General features: G+C 37.4%; 1 protein-coding gene across 1 annotated transcript in view; it reads left to right on the plus strand.

Moving 5' to 3' along the window:
* Positions 1-5555, plus strand: part of LIN7A (lin-7 homolog A, crumbs cell polarity complex component) — a 143530-nt gene extending 137975 nt beyond the window's left edge. Inside the window, exon 6 of the mRNA XM_008143811.3 lies at positions 5226-5555. The gene's annotated coding sequence lies outside the window, so the exon portion shown is untranslated. The remainder of the gene's footprint in view (positions 1-5225) is intronic.
* Positions 5556-12324: the final 6769 nt, after the last annotated feature.

Consider the following 12324-nt stretch of genomic DNA (forward strand, 5'->3'; position numbering starts at 1 on the left):
TTACAAAGTGGTCCCCCCAATATTGCAAGTACCCACCTGGCACCATAGGTAATTATTACAATATTATTGACTATATTCCCTCTGCTGTACTTTACATCCCCATGATTGTTCTGTAACTACCAATGTGTAGTTCTTAATCCCTTCACTTTTTTCCCCTCACTCCCCAACCCTCCTCCCCTCTGGTAACCATCAGTCTGTTCTATGTATCTGTGAGTCTGTTTCTGTTTTGTTTGTTTGTTTACTTTGCTCTTTAGATTTCATATATAAGTGAAATCATATGGCATTTGTTTTTCTTTGTCTGACTTATTTCACTTAGTAGAATATCCTTTAGGTCCATCCAAGCTGTCACAAATGGTAAGATTTCATTCCCTTTTATGGTCAAATAATATTCTATTGTATCCAATAGTCTATTGATGGGCACTTGGTTTGCTTCCACTCGTGGCTTTTGTAAATATTGCTATAATAAACATAGAGGTGCATATATGCTTTTGAATTAGTGTTTTTGAAGTGTTACATTAATTCAGCTTTAAGCATCTTACTTTTTAAAGACTGACTTTATATACATCTATAAAATATGGAAATATATACTTTATATTTTACCTAGATTCCAAATAATAAAAATAGAAAGAAAGAGGAGTACTTCTAGAGATGTCAGCATTATGAGGAAGTCTAGACCACAAGCCTTTTTTATTTATCTGACCTTCTATTGCTGGAACAAGGATGGAGAATTCATTTACATTCAAAACCAGGCAGGATCTTAGCAGATGTACAAAGCAGCTGGCGTTTGCCAGAGGCCTCACCGACTCTTTCTGTCCTCCTGCTGTTTAGGCCCTCATTTCCTTATTTCGTCCACTACTGAGTGTTCTATACCTTCCAGCACCACGGCCTCAGCCATGGCCGGCTGGCCTGATCCAGGGAACGCTGGCAGAGCTGCCAGCCAGTCACTGGGTGGACCGGGTCTCAGAGAATGACCGATAAAACTAAATCCAAGGAACCCAGAGTAACCAAGCCAAAAACTGAACCAGAAATAACCATCATAATGCTGGATGCAAGAACTTCATATATGTCCTGGCTGGTTTTGCTCAGTGGTCAGAGTGTTGGCCTGGGAACTGAAGGGTCTTGGGTTGGATTCCAGTCAAGGGTACCTACCTCGGTTCAGGCTCAATCAGGGCCTGTGCAGGAGGCAACTAATCCATGTGTCCCTCTCATATCGATGCTTCTGTCTCTCCTTCTCCCTTCCATTCTTTCTAAAAATCAATGGGAAATATATCTTTGGGTGAAAATTAACCAAAAAAAAAGAAAGAAAGAAAGAAAGGAAGAAAGAAAGAAAGAAAGGAAGGAAGGAAGGAAGGAAGGAAGGAAGGAAGGAAGGAAGGAAGGAAGGAAGGAAGGAAGGAAGGAAGGAAGAAAGAAAGAAAGAAAGAAAGAAAGAAAGAAAGAAAGAAAGAAAGAAAGAAAGAAAGAAAGAAAGAACTTCATATATATTAAATGGTTTAATCTTCACAATAATCCTATGAATATTAGGTACTGTTTTTAATCTCATTTTAAAGAAGGAAACAAGTCAGGTTGGATTTTAAAAAGTTGACAGAATGTTTTTCAAAGCTTGTAAGCAATAGGGTAGTGATTCAAACCCACAAACATGGGCTTCAGAGCCTCTGTGCCACTCAGCCTCTTTCTTCAGTGGCACCTGCCCTCAAATTCCTCTGTCTCTCCTCACAGACACATTCCCATGAGCTTTCCAGAAATTCATTCTCACGCCAGTTGGAGTTGGAGCTATCCAACTCACCCTCACCACTTACTTTCAAAGCAGTGCCCCATACTTCAAAGTAATTCGTTATCACAGCCTATTAGTTTCCCATGGCTGCCCTAAAAAATTACCACAGATTTTGTTACTTAAAAGGACACAAATTAATTATCTTGTAATTCTGTAGGACAGAAGTCCAACATAGTCTCACTGGGTTCTAGGAGTCTCTGGGTGGAATTCATTTCCTTGCCTTGTCCAGTTCCCAGAGGCTTCTTGCATTCTTTGCCTTGTGGTCCCATCGCCCACCTTTCAAACCAGCCCTGGTGGCAGAGACCTGCACTGCATCGTGCACTGCATCGCTCTGAACTCTGTGTCCATCATCACATCCCCTTCCCTGACTCTCTTCTCACGCCCTCTTCCACTTTTCATTATACTGGGCCTACCAGGACAATCCAGGTTAAGATAGGTTAACCTGCCCATTTTAACATCAGCTGCTTAGCAACCTTCATTCCATCTACAACATCAATGGAATCTAACATATTCACTTCTTCTGGGGTCCATTATTCTGCTTACCACAATGGTCCATTTAAAAGTTAGCAAAGTGCCCCGCTGGCATGCCTCAGTGGTTGAGTGTCAACCTATGAACCAGGAGGTCACAGTTCGATTCTCAGTCAGGGCACATGCCCAGGTTGTGGGCTCGATCCCCAGCATGGGGTGTTCAGGAGGCAGCCAATCAATTATTCTCTCTCATCATTGATGTTTCTATCTCTTCCGCCCTCTCCCTTCCTCTCTGAAATCAATAAAATTATATTAAAAAAATAAAAGTTAGCAAGGCAAATTAATCAATGGAATTTAAACTAATATGGGAAAAAAAACACTAACCTATTGAATTATAAATCAATAGAAAGGAAAATATGAGCAGACTTGGGGCAGATGGTTCTTCTCCTTGGGCACAACAGTGACCCACATCATGGGTGCCCAGTGTTCTCTCAGCTGCCGGCATGTCCCACAGGCCCACTCCCCTCTTGATGGATGAGGAGATCCAAGACTCTTACTAAAATGTACTTGTTCTGAGACCCACTCCCTTGGGAATGTAAATATATGTATGATAAATAAATTTATTAAAAAAAGAACCTCTAGATCTCTGTCATTTGGGACTAACAGGAAGTTATTTAATCTAAGTTTCAGTAAAACCATCTGTTGTGGAGATTAAATAAGCAAAAGCATGTAAAACTCTTACCATAACATGTGGCAAGTACTAGGTGTACCAGCTACTAATGTGGATTTTGTAATCAAAGAAAACACGATAATTTCAAGAGAAACATCAAAAGTGCTTTATTCCAAGTAATGTCCATTGCTAGCTACACATTTCCCCCATCTTTCAGTAATTTGTGGATACCGTCCCAATAGGACTTTTCTTGTTTTGAGGCAAAACATTCAGAGACCCAATTTTCCACTTCTTCGTATGTTTTGAAGTGCTGCTCAGAAAGTGCGTGTGCCATCGATCGGAACAAGTGGTAATCTGAAGGAGCAAGGTCTGGTGAATACAGCGGGTGGGTTATACTTCCAAGGCCAGGTGTTTTAATGTGTCTTTAACTGGTTTTGAAATGTGTGATGGTGCATTATCATGAAGCAAAATTACTTTGCCGAGTCTTCTGGCACATTCTGGTGGTTTCACGATCAAAGAATGGTTCAAATTGATTATTTGTTGTTGGTAGTGATCAGTATTAATGGTTTCACCTGGTTTTAGAAGCTCATAATACACCACACCTTCCTGATCCCACCAAACGTAGAGCATTGTCTTCTTTCTGAAGCGATTTGGCCTTGAAGTCGATGTTGATGGTTGACCTGGATCAACCCATGATTTTGTGTGTTTGGGATTCTCAAAATAAATCCACTTTTCATCGCCAGTCACAGTGCAATGCAAAAACGACTTTTGGTGCCATTGAAGCAACATTTCACTGATGACTTTTTGGTTTTCCATTTGTGTTTCGTTCAGTTGATGTGGCACCCATTTTCCTTCCTTTCAAATCTTTCCCATTGCTTGTAAATGATTGAAAATTGTTTGCTGAGCAATGTTTAATCTTTCTGCAAGTTGTTTTTGAGTTTGACACGCATCTTCATCCAATATTGCTTGTAATTGTTGGTCTTCAAACTTTTTTGGTTGACCTGGACATTCTTTGTCTTTCACATCGAAATCATCACTTTTAAAGTGTTTAAACCAGTGTTGACAAGTATCTTGAGATGGAGCATGTTCACCATAAGCTTCCTGAAGTATACAATAACTTTTTCTTCAAAATAAAGTAATGAATTAAAACTTCCTGCAAATGCTCTTTTTTTTTTTTGGCACGAAATTCGACATTTTTAAGCGTAAAAATATCTATGATGTTAACACCTTCAGCAAATTTCACATATGAAGTTTTGAAGCTTGCTGTCAATACAACAAAATAGCAAACATATCAAATCGCATATATATCAACATATGAGTAACTCCATCTATTGAAAAAAATCCGCATCAGTAACTGGTACACCTAGTAAATGAGCACCCAGTAGTAGTGGTCATTACGGTTGCCCATGTTGTAGTTGTTAAAATGTCCTTGACCGATGTCATATGTAATGTCTTATTAGGTGTCTTCTGAAGAAGCACAGTGGCCTTATGCCGGGTTTCAGTTCCACTGTGTGAGCCCACAGGCTTTGAGGCACATCTCTGGAAGGCATGACAGCTAGAGAGTGCAAGTACCTCCCCCCTCACACACACACATAGACGCACACACGTGCACACACACTTTCACATCAACCAGAATAATTTGTTAACATCTGTTTTGTATATTGTGCTCTGCATTCATAGAAATAAAAATATTTGCAGCTTTAAAATCAAAGGTTGAAAACCAGTGTTCTCTCTGAAAGAAATGACTCATCACGGTGGAAGAGTGACAGGTCTCAGAGGAGTGTTTGGGGAGGCTGCTCCCCCAAACCTGACCATATGGGCAGCTGCCCACTCTGTTGTAGCTGTCAGGCTGGCCTTGTGGGAGAAGAAACAGACCTAATATCTGCTTCGGAGAAGAAATATTGGTACTTCTTGCAAGAACACCACTAACTGCCCTTCAGAATCATATAAAGCTTAGCTATTCTTTGACTTCATGAAAAACAAACAAACAAACAAACAAACAACAACAACAAAAAACAGTTACCTGGAATTGGGAGGAAGAAATGTTTTACATTTAAGATGTTTCCAAACTGGTGTTCTTCATTTCATTTTAGGGAGCAACTGGTGTCTTTTCCATCCTCATTCAGCAATTACTTCCTTTGCAAACATCAGTGTTTGTTCGTTTGTTTTTCGTATATGGAAGATAGTGTATGAATGATAGCGCCCAAAATAATTCTTGCTGTTCTCACGGAGAACATGCTCTTTTGATATTTTGAGCACATTGTTAAATGAATGTTAATCATTGATTTCTCTTCACTCTTTTTCCTCTTTCAGGTCCTTGAAGTAAAGCTACTTGATCAAACATCCGATAGTCACAAATTTGAAACCGTACGTCTGAATCCCAGCACATAGTAAAAAGAGAAGACAACACTGATCATTATACCTGTCAAGAAGCTGTGAACGCGTGGTGTGTAAATTCTTTACCAAGGCAACTCGACACCTTCTTTATCTGGGCTGCCCCCGGGCTGCCCGCTGCTCTTCACACACACAGACCTTCCATTCACTGCAGTGGGAATCCTCTGTGTGCCCATGGAGAGGTTTTCCAGTCTGCAGACTGAAACAGTGTAAGAATAAAGTCCATGACTTTCAGATTAATCACCAGGGCCAAGATTAAGTAAACCTTGGGTCTATAGCTTTTCCAGAGATGAACAAAACCCTCATTAAGCTATAGTTCAAACTGCATCAGTTCAATATTGTCACCACTTAAAACCTACACATTGCCCCTCACCCTGACCTGTTTCACGTCCATATTGCTGAGCTGTCAGAATTAGAAATTCAGTTAATTGCAAAGTCAACATCTTTTTCCCCTCTTGAAAACAAGTAATTATACTATATTTATACTCTCTTCAGGTTCTTGAAGCAATTGGCTTTTTATTTTGTTTCCTTGAATTTTATTATGCATTAATAGAGTAGGCCTATATAGCTCAACTTTAGTTTACTAGAAGCAAGGATAGAGAAATCTAGTACTGTATTTTTTTTTTAATTTAAGCATTGCTTGTATCTATTATTAATTCAACAGAATATAATGTATATTTATTCCACAAAATATATATTATGAGAGTGTATTTGTTACAAACTTAGGTCTTTCCTTACCAAATATTATGAATCTGGTAAGAGAACATTATTAGCAAAGGACCTGGTTTCATGAACTGATCCTCATATGATATTTATATATAACCCTGCCCTCAATATTATTTTTTGGTTTTATATTTTTGATTGATAGGCTCTAGAGAAATCTACGCTCTTTCTACCTACACTGATGTGCTGTCATAGAAGTCTATTTGATATTTTAAAGCTTACAGCTTTAACAAAAACTAAATTATATGTGTGCGTATATATACAAATATGTATGTTATACAAAGTTTACATAAGTTTCTTCAATTATAAAATGGAGATTTTTGGCAATCTATGTTCCAAAGTATTATCCCTTCTAAAATTAGGCATATGTAAAGCAGTGATACTAATATTGTGAGTGAAAAGATACTGCTGCTTCTAGGCGGTAAAGATACTGCCTTCATTCCACAATTCATGTAAGTAAATAGACAATGAGATAATCATCTTTCAGAATTTATAATTTACTGGGAAATGATCTGTTAGAGCCACATATACAGATTATAACTTTTGACTTATGGTAAACCTAGGCACATAAGTCTGGTTTTACTCTATGGAATGAATAGGAAGCAATAATTATTTGGGCATTTAAATATCTTAAGCACACAAGTGTACCTGAAAAAAGAATAAATATCCAGTTGAAGTATTCTAGATGGATCATTAAAACTGAGGCAAGTATTTGAATATTCCCTCTTCTCAAATGCAGAAATTGATCACCAAAGATAAAATAGAATTCACATTTCAGACAGTCCTCCAAATCAAAAATCTATAAAGTTCAGTTTAGGAACTGTTTTCAAGAAAATAAACTAATCAGGATTACCCTACACATTTTAGTTTGCCCTGTCAGGTGATGTTGTCAATGCCAAGTTCTGCTAACTCTTCATAGCCCATCACCCAACAGAGGATAAACAGCAAGGTAACTAGGAGGTACACCAACTTCAACAAGATTCTGCTGTAGTAACAGATTCTCAGGCTTGAAAACATCATTTTTTTACTATATAGAGCTGGGTGGAGGGCAAGGCTGAGGACTCTGAATATTGTGTAAAATAGGTTTGCAAAAGAGATAAGCATGACTAAAGGGAACAAATGGAGACCACTTGAGTATTATTCAGTTTGAAAGAGGTAGTTCTCATTTTTATAAGAAAAGTTTAATAAAACATATATTTTAGTTATCATTTAACAAAGAAATATTAAAGGTATTCAGGCGATGCCACTGATTCTCAGAAAGGGAAGTCATTGAACCTTTGTAATGAGGAAATGGTCATTTTGACACATTTTAATACATTGTATAAATTTGGAGCTTAAGGTATGTTTTTATTTAGCTGTATTTGGTTAATGTTAAATTATCATGTTTTAACATCAATCTAAATATTTTCATGGAATTACAGAACAATTAACAAATGAGCAGACACCTTACATTTGTGTTTTCTAGAAGTCTTTGTATTTTTGTGCTTCATTTGCATAAAGATAAATGCTAATAAATGTATGCCAGGCCCTTTGTCACAGTGGAGGGGCAATCCATCACACCTAAGACATCTAAGGACAGAGTGCATGTCCCAGTGTTCCTGCATACAAGTGTCCAGTCAAATGGCCACATTTCTTCAGTAAAATCTAGCTGTTGAAATGTAAGTCTTCCCCTAAAGTTTTAATCAAAAGTAACTATGCCTAAGACTTAGAGAGGGGAGGGGAAAAATAAAAGCCCAACCGGTGTGGTTCAGTGGTTGAGCATCGATCCATGAACCAAGAGATCATCAGTTTGATTCCTGGTCAGGGCACATGCCCAGGTTGGGGGCTTGATCCCCAGCTGGGGGCGTGCAGGAGGCAGCTGATTGATGTTTCTCTTTCATCAGTGTTTCTGTCTCTCTGTTCCTCTCCCTTCCTCTCTCTCTAAAATCAATAAAAACATGTTATAAAAAACAAAAGACTTAGAACACTTGTGGTTCTCTAAAGTCTCCCCGAACCTATAGGGAATGGAAAAAAGGGCAACTTGTCTCAATGCTCTTTATTATTATTAATGATCATATTAATCACTATTCTATGTCCAAAATCATATTAAAGATATAATAGTTACTCTTACATGAAGCTCAGTTTCTAATATAACAAACAAATTAGATATTAAAAGTTAAGGGGGTGGGGGATCTGTTGTTCCTCTTCATCAGTGATCCCGGTGAATTTTAGTTCTTTCTCTCAGTTAGGTTGGTGGCTGGATTTTTCTAAACTCCTTTTCTTCTTCTTCTTCTTTTTTTTTTTACTTTGAAAGCAAGTATGAGTACCCATTTTTTTTTCACTGGGCATTTATATTTTAATTCTGGTACCATTTGAAATTGAAATAGAACATCCTTGGGGAGATAATGAGTTCAAATTACAATTGACTTTGGAAAGAATAACAGACTTTCCATGCTTCATGTAATCAATAGGAAATTCTCTATGTGAATTACCACTATTTTGTAAGACAATGCTAAGATCTAAATACAAAAGTTGGGACTTCAAGGCTGTCTCCGAAGAACTTGCTTAGAGATGAATCACACCAATTTACAAATGCAGTTTTCAACCAGGACAAATCAAACAGGTCTGATAGCAGTGTTTTTACTCAGCTGTGTCTGTAGGACTCCGAGACATTGTAATGTTTTGTGGACGTTATTTTAAACATCTATAGATGTTTGTGGATGTGTGAATAACACCTGAATTTCTCAACTTCTAGCTAGTTTGTGTTTATCCTACAGACTCAGCCTGTTAGACCAGCTTTAGAAAGCATTGCAGAGTGAAAATCAGTGCTCTAGGATTCAGGAGGCCAACATAAGGCAAAATCTCCCCAATCTTGGGAGAGTCCTACCCATCTCGACCATCAAGGACTCAATGAGAAATGGCTGTGACCGAATTGTGGACAGCCATATTCCTGGCATCTGATATAAGGTCTGGCACAATGTAGGCAATCAATATTCATTGAATGAATGAATGAATGAATGACAGAACAGGTGAATACACAAATAAATAAATTTTCCTTCTGATCACTTGAAAATGTTTACCAGCTTATACGAATTGGCACTATAATTTATGAATTTCATAGTGAGAATTAGAATTGACTCTTCATGAATATTTTCTAGATATATGAGTTTAGAATCAATTACTTTGAAGGCTTTAAGTATTTGAGGACATTTACACAAGGAATGATTTGGGGATTCAGAGTTTTTATAATGAGTAAAATTCAACCTTTCTAGTTCTTTATGAAAGGACATTGGCAAGGATAATCTAAACATGGAATTCCATTAATAAATTTTATAAAACATACGTTTTTATTAAAAAAATAAGAAAAGTCACAACATCAAACATATTATTAATATCCCCTTTGATATTTATTAACTTTTTTCTAAGGAGTTCATAGTAAGTGGAGTTACCATCCCTAAATCTTGCCTTGCTTTCACAAGATCACTCTCATATTTGATTCCTAGAATGTACCTGAATTTAAGATTCATCACACAGCTATTAAGACTTTTTCATGTGTTTATTCATTTACCAAATGTTCATTGTGTAACTAATATGTAGTCGATTCTGGAAATACAGTGGCTAACAAGACAGACACAGTGCCCTCATGGAGCTTACTGTGAGGAACTACTCAACACTTACACTAGCAATAACTAGAGTTTCCTGTTCATCAGGTTCCTTGATAAAGAAACTAAAATCCCTAACCCCATGCAAATCATGAAGACTTCATGCACATATTCCTGAGCTGGGTTTTCTAAACACACCACTCAAAAACGCTGCTTAGTTTATCCATACATCATAGTTACATCCCAATGAGGTATGTAAGTATAATTTATTCAGAACTAACACTTAGCTCTTACTGGGTTCTACTGTGCTCAGTACTTTCATAGACTCTCTCATTGAATCCCTTCAACAATTCTACTAAGCAGGTTCCATTTTATAGAAAAGAAAACTGAAGCACAGTATGTGACTTGTTCAAGGTTGCACAACTAGCAGGTGGAATTAGGATTTGAATCCATGCACTGTAACACAGGAGCTCATGTGTGCAATCATCATCTGTGGCTTGGGAGACACCATTACATTAAAATAAATGAGTCACTGTATATAAAATGCTTTGAATTTGTAAAGTAGTATACAAAAAGATATTTGTAAAGTATTTATAGTCAACAAACCATGTAAGTGGCAGAAACGAAACACAATCTTATGTTGTAGCTTCCTCTCATGAACACTTCAAGCCAGGGTAGTGGATAAAAGTACAGGTCCAGAAAACTTCTGACATGTGATAAATATTCTAATGACTTTTCAGAATTATTGGTTGTTAGCCACTGTGTCTATTTGGTGCTACAAAAAAAAACCCTGAAAGAAACAAAATCCCTTGCTATAAGGGCTTATAATAAATACACAGTGTGGAGATGAACCAAGGATAGTTCACATTTATAGGGAAAGATGGGCAGTATTTCTCACCATTGCATGTGATTGTGTCTTTCCAATTGTTTTTATTATTTTTCTGAAAGAGCTGCAAAATTGTGCAGTGGTTCAACCTGACCAAAGTGGTATTATGCTGCTGGGAAGTAAAAATATTAAACACTAGACTGGAAGTATTGTCTTCATTGTCAAATGACTTTAAGTTCTTTTAAAGCATGGATGTAAAAGGATTTTTAGATGCTGAAGGCACCTGAATACCTGGACACCAAGTTCCGTGTGTGTTTCTCTATTCCAAACCATAGTGTGGAGTCATACTATTGAGTGGTTAGGTTCTGAAGCCAATATGAAAAGCAAGTTTAAGATTGGCCTGACTACAATCCAATAGATCAATGTCCATACTTCCAGAGGCTAGCAGGAAATGATACCTTCTGTGGGAAATATAAACTCATGGCTCCCTATCATTCACTCATAAAGAGGAATCGCATGCATTGTTTAATTTGTTCTCTCTCTGCTCCTCTCAGTTAAATGGGCATGTGATGCAACTTAAATGCTGTTCCATATTGGTGGAAGCAAGGAGTCGTCTTAAGATAACTTTTTATCCCATTCTTTCCTACTACCAATTAGATCCTTCTAAATAGTTAACGTTTAGGAAGTTTAGCTTTACACATAATACACTAGAGGATAAATTAAAATGCCTTATGTTCAAAATCATACTTGTTGACTTCTATTTCCCTTTTGACAACTTTATTTCTACGGATATTACCATCCTCTGCACAAATGTAGTCATCCTTCTCACTTCCATTCACATCAATTCTTAGATTCTTTACATTTTACTGTGACAAAGTCTCTTGAAACTGTCTTCTCTTATTCATTTTCACTATTCCTACCTATGTATGCACCCTACTAGGACTCTTGTGAGCTTTTAACTATTTTCCCAATCACCTCGTTTCCCCTTGTTTTTCCTACATATTGATGCTAGATAAATCCGCCTGAAGTTATTCCTTTACGCACATCAGATTCTTAGTCAAGATTCTCTGAACCAAAACACTAGTATGGTATTGGGGACATTATAGTGTCCTCCTATCCACAAGTACAACATACAGAACAGGACATGTGATGCTATTGAAATCAAGATTCTCTGAACCAAAACACTAGTATGGTATTGGGGACATTATAGTGTCCTCCTATCCACAAGTACAACATACAGAACAGGACATGTGATGCTATTGAAATCTGGTCGTTGGACTGTGAAATACAACCATGAGATTCCATGACACTGAAAATGTCACAAGTTGAAGAAATTAAATATTGTGAGAGAGTAACAGTGTTGTATGGTGGAGATATCTACCAAGACTGCATCTGACTATGACCCACAAATTCCAAAGTATTTGCTTGGTGTGTAGGGGGTGGCAGGGAGGAGAGGGATGTGTGAATATGTGGGGATAGGCAAATGTGCTAACATTAGGAAGAGGTATGGTTTATGATGTGTATTTTTCTTCTACATAGCATTGCTCTTTTAGCCTTCCTGTTCTATCTTGCAGTTCAAGGTGGCCACTACCTATTCCTGGAAACTGTCCCAAATTTCCTGCTCCTGAGGTTTTGATTATTTCTGAAATGCCTCTTTCCTTACCTTATGTATGCCTGGAAAATATCTTCAGTTTTAAAAGCCAATTTCCAATGGTACCTCTTCCAAGAAGCTTTTTCTAATTTTTCTAGGCCTGATGTTATCTACTCCATCATTAATTCCCATTGTGATATTATAACCTCTCTTTAGGTCTTTTTCTTAGCTTGTCTTATAGTATACCCATTTGTGTCTTTACATTCATAACTCCCCCTACAGTAATTAATTATGCAT

The sequence above is a fragment of the Eptesicus fuscus genome, chromosome 7, assembly GCF_027574615.1.
Source record: "Eptesicus fuscus isolate TK198812 chromosome 7, DD_ASM_mEF_20220401, whole genome shotgun sequence".
Lineage (NCBI taxonomy): Eukaryota > Metazoa > Chordata > Mammalia > Chiroptera > Vespertilionidae > Eptesicus > Eptesicus fuscus.